At 35.6% G+C, this 13,751-nt stretch overlaps 1 protein-coding gene across 3 annotated transcripts in view; it reads right to left on the reverse strand.

Moving 5' to 3' along the window:
- The window catches only part of LOC105391174, a 138,917-nt gene extending 125,753 nt beyond the window's left edge, over positions 1-13,164 (reverse strand). The window contains exon 1 of one of the 3 annotated variants that reach the window (XM_048629229.1): positions 12,394-13,164. The gene's annotated coding sequence lies outside the window, so the exon portion shown is untranslated. The remainder of the gene's footprint in view (positions 1-12,393) is intronic. The other 2 variants (XM_048629227.1, XM_048629228.1) reach the window with 2 other exon arrangements.
- Between the last annotated feature and the right edge of the window lie 587 nt (positions 13,165-13,751).

Consider the following 13,751-nt stretch of genomic DNA (forward strand, 5'->3'; position numbering starts at 1 on the left):
ACATCAGCCTTAATTATTTCTACTGTTGCTAATTCACTTGTTTATGGCGTACCCACATTTTATGATGTTAATTAAATCTTTATTAGAGTAGGTAGGTATATAAGAAGCGTAATTTAATTTAAAGCAAATTTAGATTACAAGATTACCTACTGGAAAGAAAATTAGCACGTACCTACTCATGATTTTCCTTTTTTAAATATAATATATTTTACACTAGGCATATATGTTATTTGCCATACATACACGTATTTAAAGTGTAATTTAGATACTTACTTTATTTTTTTATGTCAGCAAATATTGCCTGTTATAGGAACTTTAAAACGATCACCAAGTGACCTCCACACCTTATATTTATAGCATACTACTACTAGTGTGGGACGCCACCTGCACCGACACAGTGGCCCCCTCCCACATCCAGGGTAGTGCCGCGGCGGCGGGCACGGCGGCGGCTGCTGCAGAAAACCTCAAACGGCGCAAATACAACGGTCTGTCTGACAGCTACATATTTGTGCCGTTTGGGGTTGAGACCCTGGGGCCGTGGGGACCCGAAGCGCGACGATTAGTAAAAGAACTTTCGTCGCGCCTGGTCGAGGTATCAAGGGACCAGAGGGCTGGCAGCTATCTCAGCCAGCGCATCAGCCTGGCTATACAGAGAGGGAACGCTGCCAGCCTCCTCGGAACCATCCCGGGCGACGGCAGCGAACTAAAAGAAATATTCTACCTTTGATAAACTCCTGTTTATTAAGGGTAGAATATTTCCAGGCCAGTTATAAGTATTTTATATTATTATCATTTTTATTTGTAAAATATATAGATAGTTTAGTTAAATAATAAGTACTTAACATTTTATTTTAATAATAACTACATATAATAATATAAAACTTCGCATACTACTATGTAATGGGCAAGTATTTTTAAATTGTCAGGGTTATCATTATCATAATATTATAAATATGGGTGACGCACACCGCACCTATTGACTATGAAAAAAACATGGTAGAGTACAACATCGCCAACTTTACAACGGGTAAAAGACCTCACTTGTTTTTGTTCCAAAGTTAGCGTTGGTGGACTTTAGGCTCATCGATGATTTAGTTATAATTTCATATTGACGTGTCTTTGTCATACATTTTACATTGTCTGAAGATACCTACCTACACGATGATTTTATGGATTACCTCACTTGTTTCTCTGTTATGTTATGTATGATTTGTCTGAGGTAAGCATACCTACCTACCTATTATATTATACGCTTCCCTCAGTAGGTAAATTATGAGATAACACAATATATATTTTATATACTTAGACGTCATACATAAATTATGCGGGTTCAACAATTGTGAAGTAGTGATATCTATGCAACTAAGTACATACATACCTGTATAATATATCCGTAATAATATTATTCAATGTAAAATTATAATAATATACCTATGTGATTATAAAATTTCTAGAGATAAGTAGATACTTCAGTATTAATAAAAACATGTTCTACAAATATTTCACACAACCTACCATATTTAAAGCTTCATCACACAAAGAAAGCATAAACAAAAGTTTAATCCGCCGTGTATGTTCTAAATTTAATAATAATAATAATATTATCAATATATTTCTAAAAGCGGCAAAGTTTTAGAATAACACGAACGTTGGGCGTAAATATTTTATTGTATACTGGAGATTAGCAAAGTTGTGAGATAACATCCCAAGTTATATAACCGAAGTTGCGTTGACATTTATGAGTTCTCTTCCCGTTTCTGTTTGCTAGGCTAAAATATTATGCTCTACGAAATCACTTTCACAACAAAAAGAGATTAGGAAAAAAATATTATGATAAAGTACCTACCTATAATTTAAGTACCTACCTATAATTTACGTAAATAATTATTTGGCGTCTACCAGTCTCTAGTCGTCCTTATTAACTACCGCCTACATGATTAAAGTAAGACCAATCGGATAAAATCAATATCGCCCAATGATTAATGTCTCTATTTATCTTTTTTTGACCACCAACTATTAAAAAAATACTTCAAAGGCATTATCTTCTAGAGCCACTTAAAAAACAACAAAATATCTTCACATCTTCACCCATGAAAAACAGACACAAAACGTAGGTACCTACTTACACACTACACATTTTTACGGCCGTTACATTTTACAACAATCACATTTATACCAAACAAGATGTCAAGGTACGTGATATACTGGACTCTCCTTTTTATTTACAACCAGACAGATGCAAGAGATGCTGAAATATTTATTCATAGAACACTGGACTCGACTCTTTTAACTGAAAGCACAACGTAGTGATTTATCCTTGAGAACCGAACTGATGATTGCTGAAGCGAAAATGTTCTTTTAAATGGTTTATTACGTTCGAGGTGGCTGACCGAAATTTAGTGATGCTCTTGGAGCGAATAGTATTGTTCTTATAGTTTACCGTCAAATTTTGCTATCATTGATTGACCTAGCCCAGCGAATAAAACAAATAGTTTTATTTTGGATTCCCATACTAAAAACACTAAGTAAAAAGCAACATGTATTTAAATACGTAATTTTCCAGTGTTCTAACAAAAAAAAAACTAAACTAAACTAAACTATCAGAATCTTTCCATTACTATGAGACGGCATACTTAAACTTTCGTGGATGCAGTACTGATAATCAGCTGATACCGATGACCGACCACAAATTTAACGGCTAGAAGCCCGCCCCAACGATAAACACTCAAAACAGAAACACGAGCGAAATCATTGTAGTGGCAAATAAAGATCGTATTAGCTCGTCAATTAGTTAGGCCAAGTTTCGGCCGCGGGCCTTGGCTCGTTGTGACAATGAACGCGCGACGTCGCTAAATATACCGCGCCCACACCTGCGCCCGGGCACTCAGCTGTTCGCGACCGTTTCCTCAAACGTTATTGTGATGTTGCTTCAAGAAGATGCGGTCATTGATGAGATTTTTTTTTTTGTGTTTTTTTCTAGTCTCGGTGAATTTTACCAAACTCAAAACGTATTTAAAATTTTATTTAAATAATAAATATCTGTTCGTTTGTCAGGCCACTAAATACGTGCGTAGCGCTTGGTAAAATTCCACCTTAGTGAGTAGCAAACACTACCTATGGCTTGGTTAGGTTAAGTTGGTTACCCTGGTAGGATTGGTCAGTCATTATGTCACGTGGGGAGGCTTCATTCATGCACCCTTTTCTAGTAGAAAAATTTTGGTTGTTACTTTTTCTTAGTACCTACCTATAAGACGTATAAATTAATGCATTACGCATTTTAATTCGAAGAAAATGAGACAGTGAATTAATTATCTCGACATAATAATTTATAATGCATACCGAGTTCAAAATTCAAACAACACATTAACAAACTGACGTTGATTGCTCTGACTTTCTTTACGATTGTCTAAACAAATTCAAACTGCGTTTAAACAGCTATATTCATAATTGTGGTGAATTATGTAAAGCTCAAGACGGTCACGAACTAATTATGTTGACTTTGGAAATTCCGTAGTGAAACCTTTTTAAGGCTGTTAGGTAGGTACAAAATCTAACTAGCGTCACCTATAAAAAAATGTAAAAACCTTAAGGCAAAGCAAAGATCGCAGGTTTTTATTGGGTGCGAATTGCGACGTATAAAAACGAAATTTATAATTTCACATTAATAACGTTCACAACATAAATATAATGAACGTTACGTATAACAACAAAATCTATATTTTCATAAGGTATATGATTCAATTGGTATAACGTACATTTTATATAAAATCAAAATATATAATACTTAAGAGGACTAATATCATTTCGTATAACATACATTACGTATATCGTTTAAAATATATATTATAATTTAGTATAAAGTTCATAAAACATGCTAACACATATCATAATCTGTGTTTAATTACCCAACACCGTCAAACTCGCTAGCACCAAAACCTAAAGATAGGTGCGACCTAAAGCGAGGAGGAGCGTGTTAGGTGCACATGTTCGTCGAAACCAAAGCGGAGCGCAGCGAAGCGGAGCGAAGCGGAGCGGAGCGTTCCCCCCACATAACGTTAATAATAATGAAAATACGATAAGACAATCATTTATACTTTTTGTCCACTACATTATGATAATTATATCCGTTGTAGAATATATGTTAAAAACGTTATACATATATTATGAACGTTATGCATTTTAATCGTTATATCAATTGAAATTATACTTTTTGAACGTTATTCTTTACGAAATTATGTATTTAGTAATTATGCCTTTCGTTTGTTATGCACAGTGATCGTTATACTTAATAAATTTATATCATATGGGCGTATATCTTGTGAATGTTATACCATTCGTTCTTATACCTCGTCCCAAAGTGTCCTACAACTACACCTACAACACGAGCGGACAGTTACAGTGCAACATCTGTAGCCGCACGTTTAAGACCAAGTTCGGCTTCGCAAGCCACGTACGAGCACATGCCAGGAACTGACAAGGTGTCGCCGTCGACGGACACGTCGTGGAGGACATCATCATCATCATCATCTTATACCTCGTATTACTTTTACCCGTTTTTATTATAATGTAAGAAAAAAACAAAAAAAATATGAAATAAAACTAAACTATAATGTAAACAAAAACCAAGACTGTTATATTACTACACCACATTCAAATACGTGTTGTACTCTATCATTTGTCCATTTGCAAAATGGCTCGCATTATGGTTGGACGCTTTAGTATTTACCCGACGGCGAAGCAAAAAGGAAGGTTTTGCGTTCTTTGTCTCCCCATTTACTTTAGAGCCACTTTGTGGAACGGATGAATATTTTTTCAACTTTTTCTTGCTAGTTCATTCGCCAGCACTTACATTACATCGCAATTATGGTAAAAAAAATATAATTCTATAACAGAAGATTTCTCGAGGATCCCTAAAAAATAGATGATGCCGGCGGGTATCATCTATTTTTTAGGAGAATATAGTAAAAAGTGCAAACACAAGTCAAAAAATTGCTACCAAAATAACGTAAGCGGTAATTGCGAGTTATTTACTGTTTTCTTGTAAATTCATTGAAAAACTAAATTATGATATTAGTGCATACTAGTCATTACAGTCTTGTAGTCCTTCGTTCGCACTTTAGTAATGCTATCCTACAAAGCTCGATAGCAATAACCATTTTTCTGCACTTGTATCACAATGTACCTACTATTGTAACTGTTGTTTTCATTTACATGTGAACTAGGATATAGATGTTCAAGATTCTTCCAAGTATTACACACGAAATCCATAGTCAAGCCAAAGAATACAGAATATTTCCTCCGTCGGCTGGTTTATGTATGTATGTAAAGTATTTCAGCCAGATTTACCGTCCACATGCATGTTTATGGATGCGCTTCGTAAGAATTTCTGTAAGAATTGAATCACATTTCTTCACCCATTTAATTCCCTAAGATCAACTGAAAAATTGCTTGAAATATTATTTATATCATGTATAGATGTAGCCCCGAAATAGTCCCAAAAATAAGTAGGTATTTTGGTTGCTGAGGTGACTTGATCGAGTGTCCTTTTCCATTTTGATTTAAATCGGCTCAACCGTCAAAAGTTTCCGGTTCCATTGAATGTAAGCCTGTACTCGTATGTTACGAGTAGGTACTTTATTATGTGGTTTAAATGCTAATAGGAGAATACTTTTTGGAAATATGTAACAAGGCATGCCAGATGTCTCAAAAGAGTCTGATATTGGTGTTATTTAAAAATACCCTACAAAAAGGTTTACTAATAACATTTGAATCGGAGAGTACGTTATTTTAATTTCTAACTTTGTATTAAAGTTGAGATTCCATTAACGGACCATATTGTTCTCGTATTTCATTTGTAGCGCTGCGGTTTCTCTGAGTGTCAGTGTTGAAATGTAAGTAATATAATTGGATTACTCTGTAATACTCCAATATCAGGATTGAAGCACACTTGTGTTGGCTTATGTCCCCAACTTTATACCTAGGTAGGTACTTATAACAAATATTTTTGTATTTATTGAGAATTGATTTTAATAATGTTTTTTTTTAGCTTTTTTGTTCACGACTACAAAAATAAGAGGTGTGATAAGTTTGAGTTAGTTTAAAATATTTCAATTCCGCTATCGATTTTCGAGGTACCTAAGTATAAATTCGTACATTATCTATTTTCTTTACTTAAACATAAAATAATTTGTGGTTAGGCTATAGAATTCACTGAAACATTATCTCTAACACGTAAAATGAATACTTAGTAGCTATAGAGCAGGTCACTTCAAGAATTTTGATTGAGAATATTGTCAAGTGAAACCCTTCTCAAAACTCAAAAGAACTTGTGCGTCGCCTGAGACTTGGCAAAGAAAGTCTAGAAACTTATCAACTCGAGAATAAAAAACTACTTTCTTCAAACTTTCGACAGTGGGTTCGAGTAAGTATCTTGAATTTTGAATAAATTCAAAGTTTATTCTCGATTTACATACCTACCACAATAGCATCGACTTGATAATATTATGAATTTTAAAGGTTTTGTTACAGAATTTAAATTTAAAACTTATGTAACATGTGTGATTGCAGTTTTTTTTTTTCAATAAATGAATACTACAAACACTTACGCCTAGTCGCCTATATCTCTGTTTAATTTAAATTAAGTCAACATTTCAAAAGTCTGCGACTAAAATACATATTCATTTTAATTTCAGGATTCTGTCAAAGGGACATCTCAACTACTGAAGCCGTTATTAAATTTGTATTGCTTATTAATTTCATGATATAAATAAGTTATATGAATGAAGTTCACTCCAATATAAATGTAACTATAATAAAATTTTAAGACCAAGTTATTTCTGAAATGGAACTAGACTATTCTATTTTCCGTTGCAGTCTCGAATTCCCCTTATGAGTGGAGTCTGATCCAATTTTAGTCTCTCTTATTGATCCACTGAAGCTCTAGAGAAGATAAGATAGTAGCTGATAGCTTTTACAATCGGGTTATGTGTGATGTGATAAAAATAATACATGTTCTCTCAAGTGGAAATGGCAACTTTGTGAACACATTTATAGGTCAAATGTTTTATTTGTGTCATATTGATGTGTTTAGGGTCATCCTCTATGTAGTCTATGGTCACCTCTTGTCACACTACTAATAAAATGGCGGCTAACAAGCAAACACATATTTCTATTATTTATTATTATCTTAGCTAACCCGCAAATACTTCAATGGCGACGAGGACGGATAAAATTTACGCACCACGGGTGAAAGGTGAATAAGTTTATTGGCGGGGGGCGAAATAATTAAAACAGTATGTGGGCAAGCCTCAAATGGCAAGCAGTGGGCGAGAGATGCGAGTCGAGAGGCTCGCGGTTCGCTGCAACTTCGAGGATGGCAGGGGCAGGCGCGGCGGGACCGAGCGACAGGCACGAGACCGGCGCGCGATCAGCTACCGGCGAAGATACCCGAAGAGTAATCGGCCAACATTCTTTCCCTAGACTTCGGATGTGAAACAGCAGGCGGCGAGTGCGACAGGCGCGCCAGGCCGCTGAATCACAAAGAAGGAAAGTTCCGCAGTCATCAACAGCAGGCGGTATGCAGCAGAGGCCGAGGCCCTCGCTGTGCGTGGAGGGAGCAGGCGGCGTGCCGCGAGGCGGTGCACGACTCAGCTGCGGCCGCGGTGGACGCGCCCGGCAAATAACTGGCCGCGATAAAGGCGACTGAACGTCCACGACGACTGTTCGCGACTTTAGAGTTGGGACTTTGGGGAGATGTGTGATAACGATGAGACATGATAAGTAGCTAGTTATTTTATTACTCTCTGATTTTTAATTGGAAAGAATTCTGACATTTTATAAGTGATGCTACTAAAAAAGTTCTTTACCGAAAAAATGAAAAATTGCGATCCATTTCTGGGCAATAATTATTTCTTAATATTTTTATACAAAAAGATAAATCTAAATATTTACTTGCTCAAGTAATTAGTTTACTTGAGCAAGTAAATATTTAGATTTATCTACAAAAATAACAAATATTTCAATATAATAGCTGTTCCCGCGAGCTTCGCTTCGCCTTAATAAGTTTTCCCGTGGGAATTCCGCGATAAAAAGTAACATATGTGTTAATCCAGGGTGTCAGCTAACTTTATTCCGAATTTCATTAAAATCGGTTCAGCCGTTTTGACGTGAAGAAATAACAAACATACACACATACATACATACATACATACATACACATATACACTTACAAACTTTCGCATTTATAATATGAAGTAGGATCACGACTCACGACCCATGTATCGAATTAATTTTAATTGCTTTATTTTATTCTTTAGCATGGCATCACTTCCTACTAAATTCAGGGATAATAAACCTTTTTAATCAATTTCAAAAAAAGATTGTCTATTCGGTAAGTACATATAATATGTTCGGTATGTATGTAAGATTATTGGAACTGCACCATATTGACATATGACAATATACGAGTATTAGGGCTAATAAACAAATATTCAAAATTTTATAAATGTTTATGTACCTATGTACGTTTATATGCTTGTTGGTATGTATGTTTGTCCACGCATATCTCCGAAACGATTGATCCGATTGTCACTATTCTTTTTAAAGTAAAGTCACTAAAGTAACTAAAGTCACCGACATAGCTCACCGAGTTAGTAAGCTTAAGTGGCAATGGGCTGGTCACATCTGTCGAAGAACCGATGACCGATGGGGTAAACGTGTTCTGCTGTCTTACTCCCAGCGATGAGTCGCTGACACAATTTCACCTGTATCGCTAATTTGGTACCACCACCGCACATTTTAGACTCACAGTTTGCTGTGACGACACGCAAGCCAGTCAGTGCACACAATACAATTTTATAGAGCGACATCTCTTTTTTTTACCTCTATTCAAATACGAACGCAACATCGCCCTGACATCGGCGCGGCTACCGTTTCAAAAATAATTACTAGTTGTTTTTAGATATATTTTCTACGACAGCGATAATTATATAAGATAATTGAGATTATCTTTAATTGTATTTTTCACTGTTTGTAATATATTTAGGTAGGTACGGTAATTATTTCTCACCGTAGGTAAATCCCCTTTTAATTTGGAGCGCCGCACTTAATAAAATGGATACAGGGACTAAAAAAAATATATTATAGTCTCAGATGTCCAGACTCGTATTGAAAAAGTGCCCAGCCCAAAAAGGTTTGTGATCTCTGATTTGTCTAAAATTGATAACTGTCAGAATTCCGTAAGATTACTAATAACAGTGTAGGTGCATGTTTTTCTATACAGTATTTTCTATGATATTTTTGTATATAAGTTTTTAGGTTATATTTTAGTTTTACATTAAAGGTGGAGGAATGATGTGTTTATGGTCATCCTCTATGTAGTCTATGGTCACCTCTTGTCACACTACTAATAAAATGGCGGCTAACAAGCAAACACATATTTCTTTTATTTATTACTATCTTAGCTAACCCGCAAATACTTCACATATACGAGGTGAATTTTTGTTAGTGTTATTCCAGTATGTCTGGCAATGCCTCGACGCTTCCCACTGACTTCGCGATTTAATAGTTGATGAATACTATAATTTAATATCCAATATTATAATGCATTGTTGCAAGTCTGCAAAATTTCATACTTAGCTCTTAATATTAAAGCTTGTTAATTGGATATAAACACAAGGAAATTACATATTTTAACAAATGATTATCAAATTTGATATTTCCTCGTGTTTACATCCAATTGACATGAAGATATAAAATTTATCAGACTTGTGGCCTAGGTTATTTAGCTGAGAACGACCACGAATGTCAAAATATGCAAGCTGAAGTGGCAGTAGGCTGGTCTTATGTACCGAAAAACCGATAACCGATGGGGTAGACGAGTTCTCGAGTGGAGACCACGAACAGGCAAATGCAGTGTGGGACGCCCTCCTGCCCGCTGAAGTGACGACCTTAGGCGGGTAGCCGGTAGTGGCTGGATGAAGACGGCCGAGGACCGAATGTCGTGGCGCTCCTTGGGAGAGGCCTAGCAGTGGATGATGGTGATGATGATGATGATGATGATGATGATGATGAACGACCATGAAACCCACAAAATTTTAAACTGAATCTGTTTAAACCCACCTCTTATCCTGTAATAATGTTTATCTCAAGAAGCGGCGGACGTCAGTGGAAGCATGTTGGAAGCTCTCTGCACCTCTGGGGTGCAATAAGACATCAACAACTTACTATTTATCTCATGTATACGATGTAAGAATTTGCTGTTATACCTTTTTTCACGGGGAAAGACATCTGATACAAACAAAAACTACCCTTATTCGAATGTAATAAGGGTCCTGTCAGATGTCTTTCCCCGTAAAACAAGGTATAATGTTATCGAATTTAATAAAACACATTTAACATCCCGTTACCTCATTGTAGATTATTCATATAAAACAAACCTAAGTACGTATTATAAATGATACCTATATCACGCTGGTTTGATGCTAAAATGCTTTTACTTTTTACATCACCAAACGTTTCCCAAAGGGAAATTGGATTTCAAGATAAGCCAACTTCGTGGGACCATCGAGGCAATTTGTGTGACATATTTTATCAAGCTGGGTAATGTGATTTTGCCTTTATTATGCTCTATAGTAGGTACTAAAGATAGGCATAATGAATATTAATTCTAATTTACGGGTTGGGGCAACCAAGACCAACCCCTTTAACAAAACATTCCTATCATCCCGGTTCAACCGTCTTTGGACCTGGTGATTTGGAACCAGTACCTTATGAAGAAATAAAATTACTTGAAAGGAATTTACTTGTTCCATACACATTTACTGGAGATCAATACATTTTGAAACATTCGATTTGTCTAATATTAAGTAAGTAGGTACACAATGGATGTTTCAAAATCTGTAACGGTAAATTAGTGGCTATACCGGAAAATCTACCCCAACAACAAAATGGGCCTTCAGATGCTACATCTTTAAAAAGGGATCCATATCCTTCTTAGAAACATGTGGTTTGGGTCTCAAGAGTGTGTTGCTAAGGTATCTGTTCTGTGTTAATTGTATTTAAAAACAAAATGATAGTTAGTCCTCATCAATGCACATTGTACCTAATACGAGTATATACTGTGTATCCATTAGTTTGAAATCCTTTGAATATGTGTTTCACAGAAAGGGACTCATATAACCTTCATCAGCCCAACTCAAGTTTACTTTTCATTAGTGTATTGTGATTCTTAATTAATTTTCACCGCAGGCCTAATGAGTTTTAAAATATGGAAAGCAGTTTAAAAGCATTTTTGAAATTAATAATTTTACGGTAAAATCTGTTGTACAGTAGTGTTTTAGTTCCCTTGATGCGGTCAGACATAGTTGAATCCGTTTCTGTGGTCAAAATATGTGGTTTAATAACCTGAATACTATCAGTATAAGTACTTACCTACTTACTTATATTTTATTAATTACGGTTCCAACTGACACAGCCATTTTCACAACTCAGTAATGGTTCCAGTTAGTCACTTAGCTTCGATTTATGTTACCATTTATTTATTTATTTATATATTTATTTATATTATTCGCCAACAAAGATTACATTACATTCATGTTTAATGAATAAAAATAATAAAATATGCATAATTATATGGTACACATGGATATGGCAACTCGTAAAAAATTGTTCAAGTATGCATTAGCCATGGCTTAAATACTTATTTATAGAACTGACCAAAACTTCATACGATTGGGCAAAAGAAGGTTAGACCCAAGAATATACGAATATAAAAGAATAAAACGAAGTTAAATAAACTACGTAATTATTAATTAATACGAAAATTTGTGTTGGAGCACATTTGACATTGTCCGTAGGAGAGACCGCTTAAAATTAACATGGTCGAAGTCATTGGACTTGGCATCATAATCGTAGACAATAATAATCTATGTAGGTAAGAATATAAGAATTATGTATGTGGGTTTGGGTACGAGGAACTTTTGTTAGGTATAACGTATAACGATAGACATATAGTTATATCTACTTATGTATAGTATGGTTGTAAGTCGTATCTTCCTTGGCAGCAATGCACCTAAATTCGTGTGTATGAAATATTCAAAAACTACGTGAATCATCACTGTGTGAGCTCGCTGCAATTTGGTATTTATGTAATAACCGACAAAAAGTAGGTATACGAGATCAAATATATTTTGCACTTATTTAGAGATTCTTACAAATAAAAGGCAAATACCTTGCTATTTTCCAAGCTGTTGGACATAATAGGTTTTAAAATTGACATGAATAAACAAAAAAATATGTACCTTAATAGGTGGTTATAAAGTTTTAAATTGGTTTCTGTTGCAGTTGATTAAATCACCTCAATACAAATTGCCTATTTAGAAAGTATAAACTTACCAATTTATTGATAACAATGATGTTTCTTCAATTTCTTATCTCGTGTGAACTTACACTAACACTAGTAAATACAGCTAGACAAGTTTAAACTTTCGATCACTTGGGTAGGGCACACATTGTCTGGGGTAAAATTTAAAATCTCACTGAACTTTTGGTCACACTTAACTGTAGGGTATCAAACTTTTTAACAATAGGAAGGATAAAAAAACGTTCAAAACCACATCGAAAATTGTAGTTATAAACAGTTAGAAAGTCAGTGTAAACTTTCAAAGGTTACGAATAGAAACTTTCAGTCGTTTTTTGTGTAAAAATAGGTTTTGGTACAACATTGATTTGACGTGCATTTTGAAAGTGCGTTACGTTGGTGCTATCGAAATTAAAATTAGTAAATAAAAATTGTGCACTTAAGGGTCGCGGTAGGGGTTCGTTCGTATTTGTGGTCGCGGAGTTGAGGTGAAGTGTTTAGTAAAAGTTTCGTTTGGTCGGTCGGGGAGCATCGGTCGCTGGGCGGGCGGCGCGGCGGTGGCGCGGGCGGGCGGCGCGACGCTCGGCTCACGACTGGTGGCGGGCGGCACGCGACCAACCTGCTGCTCCAGCATGCACCTGCAGGCACGCTGCATGCGAGCCTCTGTTTAGTTTTATTTCCGTGTATGTTCCACTCATTAGGCGATGAAAAGATTTAGGTCAATCGATATAATAGCACGGTTGGGTTAAAATTGTGATTGGTGTCAGAAAATGTTTGTTCTTTTCGTGTGTTCTTTTGTTCGTTTTTTTTACGTGGTAATTATTTTAATTGCAGAGGAAGACGAGTGTGATGATGCTCCGGGTGCCACGGTCAGGTGACGCGCCGCTGTCGCCGCTCGGTCCGACGCAGCGTCTATTCTGGTCGCGGCATCTCGGATACGTAACAAGCACTTGTAATTATAGCCAAAATATCTGACTACGATGAGGTCATCTGCATAAACAATCATCATTTCGCTTTAAACGTTTAATTTGTTTCAAAATTTATGTTCTGTATTATTTCTTATTTACGAACCCCCATGGGCTAGAAGAGGAAATCGCAACAGGTTGTCTTCAAAAAGTTGCGCATTACTGTCATCGAATAAAACTAAAAAATAACTGAGTTCATTGTAACGATCAAAAGGCACTGAAAAAAAATGTAGATAATATTTATTTTTTTATTCAATACTTTATTGCACAAATATGAGATATAAGTGTACAAAAGGTGGACTTAATGCTAAAACGCTAAGATAATACGTGAAATAAGTGATATAATTTTAAAGGCGCAAGAGTGTCATACAAAAAAATAGGTAATTATTCTATTGTCGACACACTATTGAACCAGGCTAGAGGCAAGA

Source organism: Plutella xylostella, chromosome 22, assembly GCF_932276165.1.
Source record: "Plutella xylostella chromosome 22, ilPluXylo3.1, whole genome shotgun sequence".
NCBI classification, from domain to species: domain Eukaryota; kingdom Metazoa; phylum Arthropoda; class Insecta; order Lepidoptera; family Plutellidae; genus Plutella; species Plutella xylostella.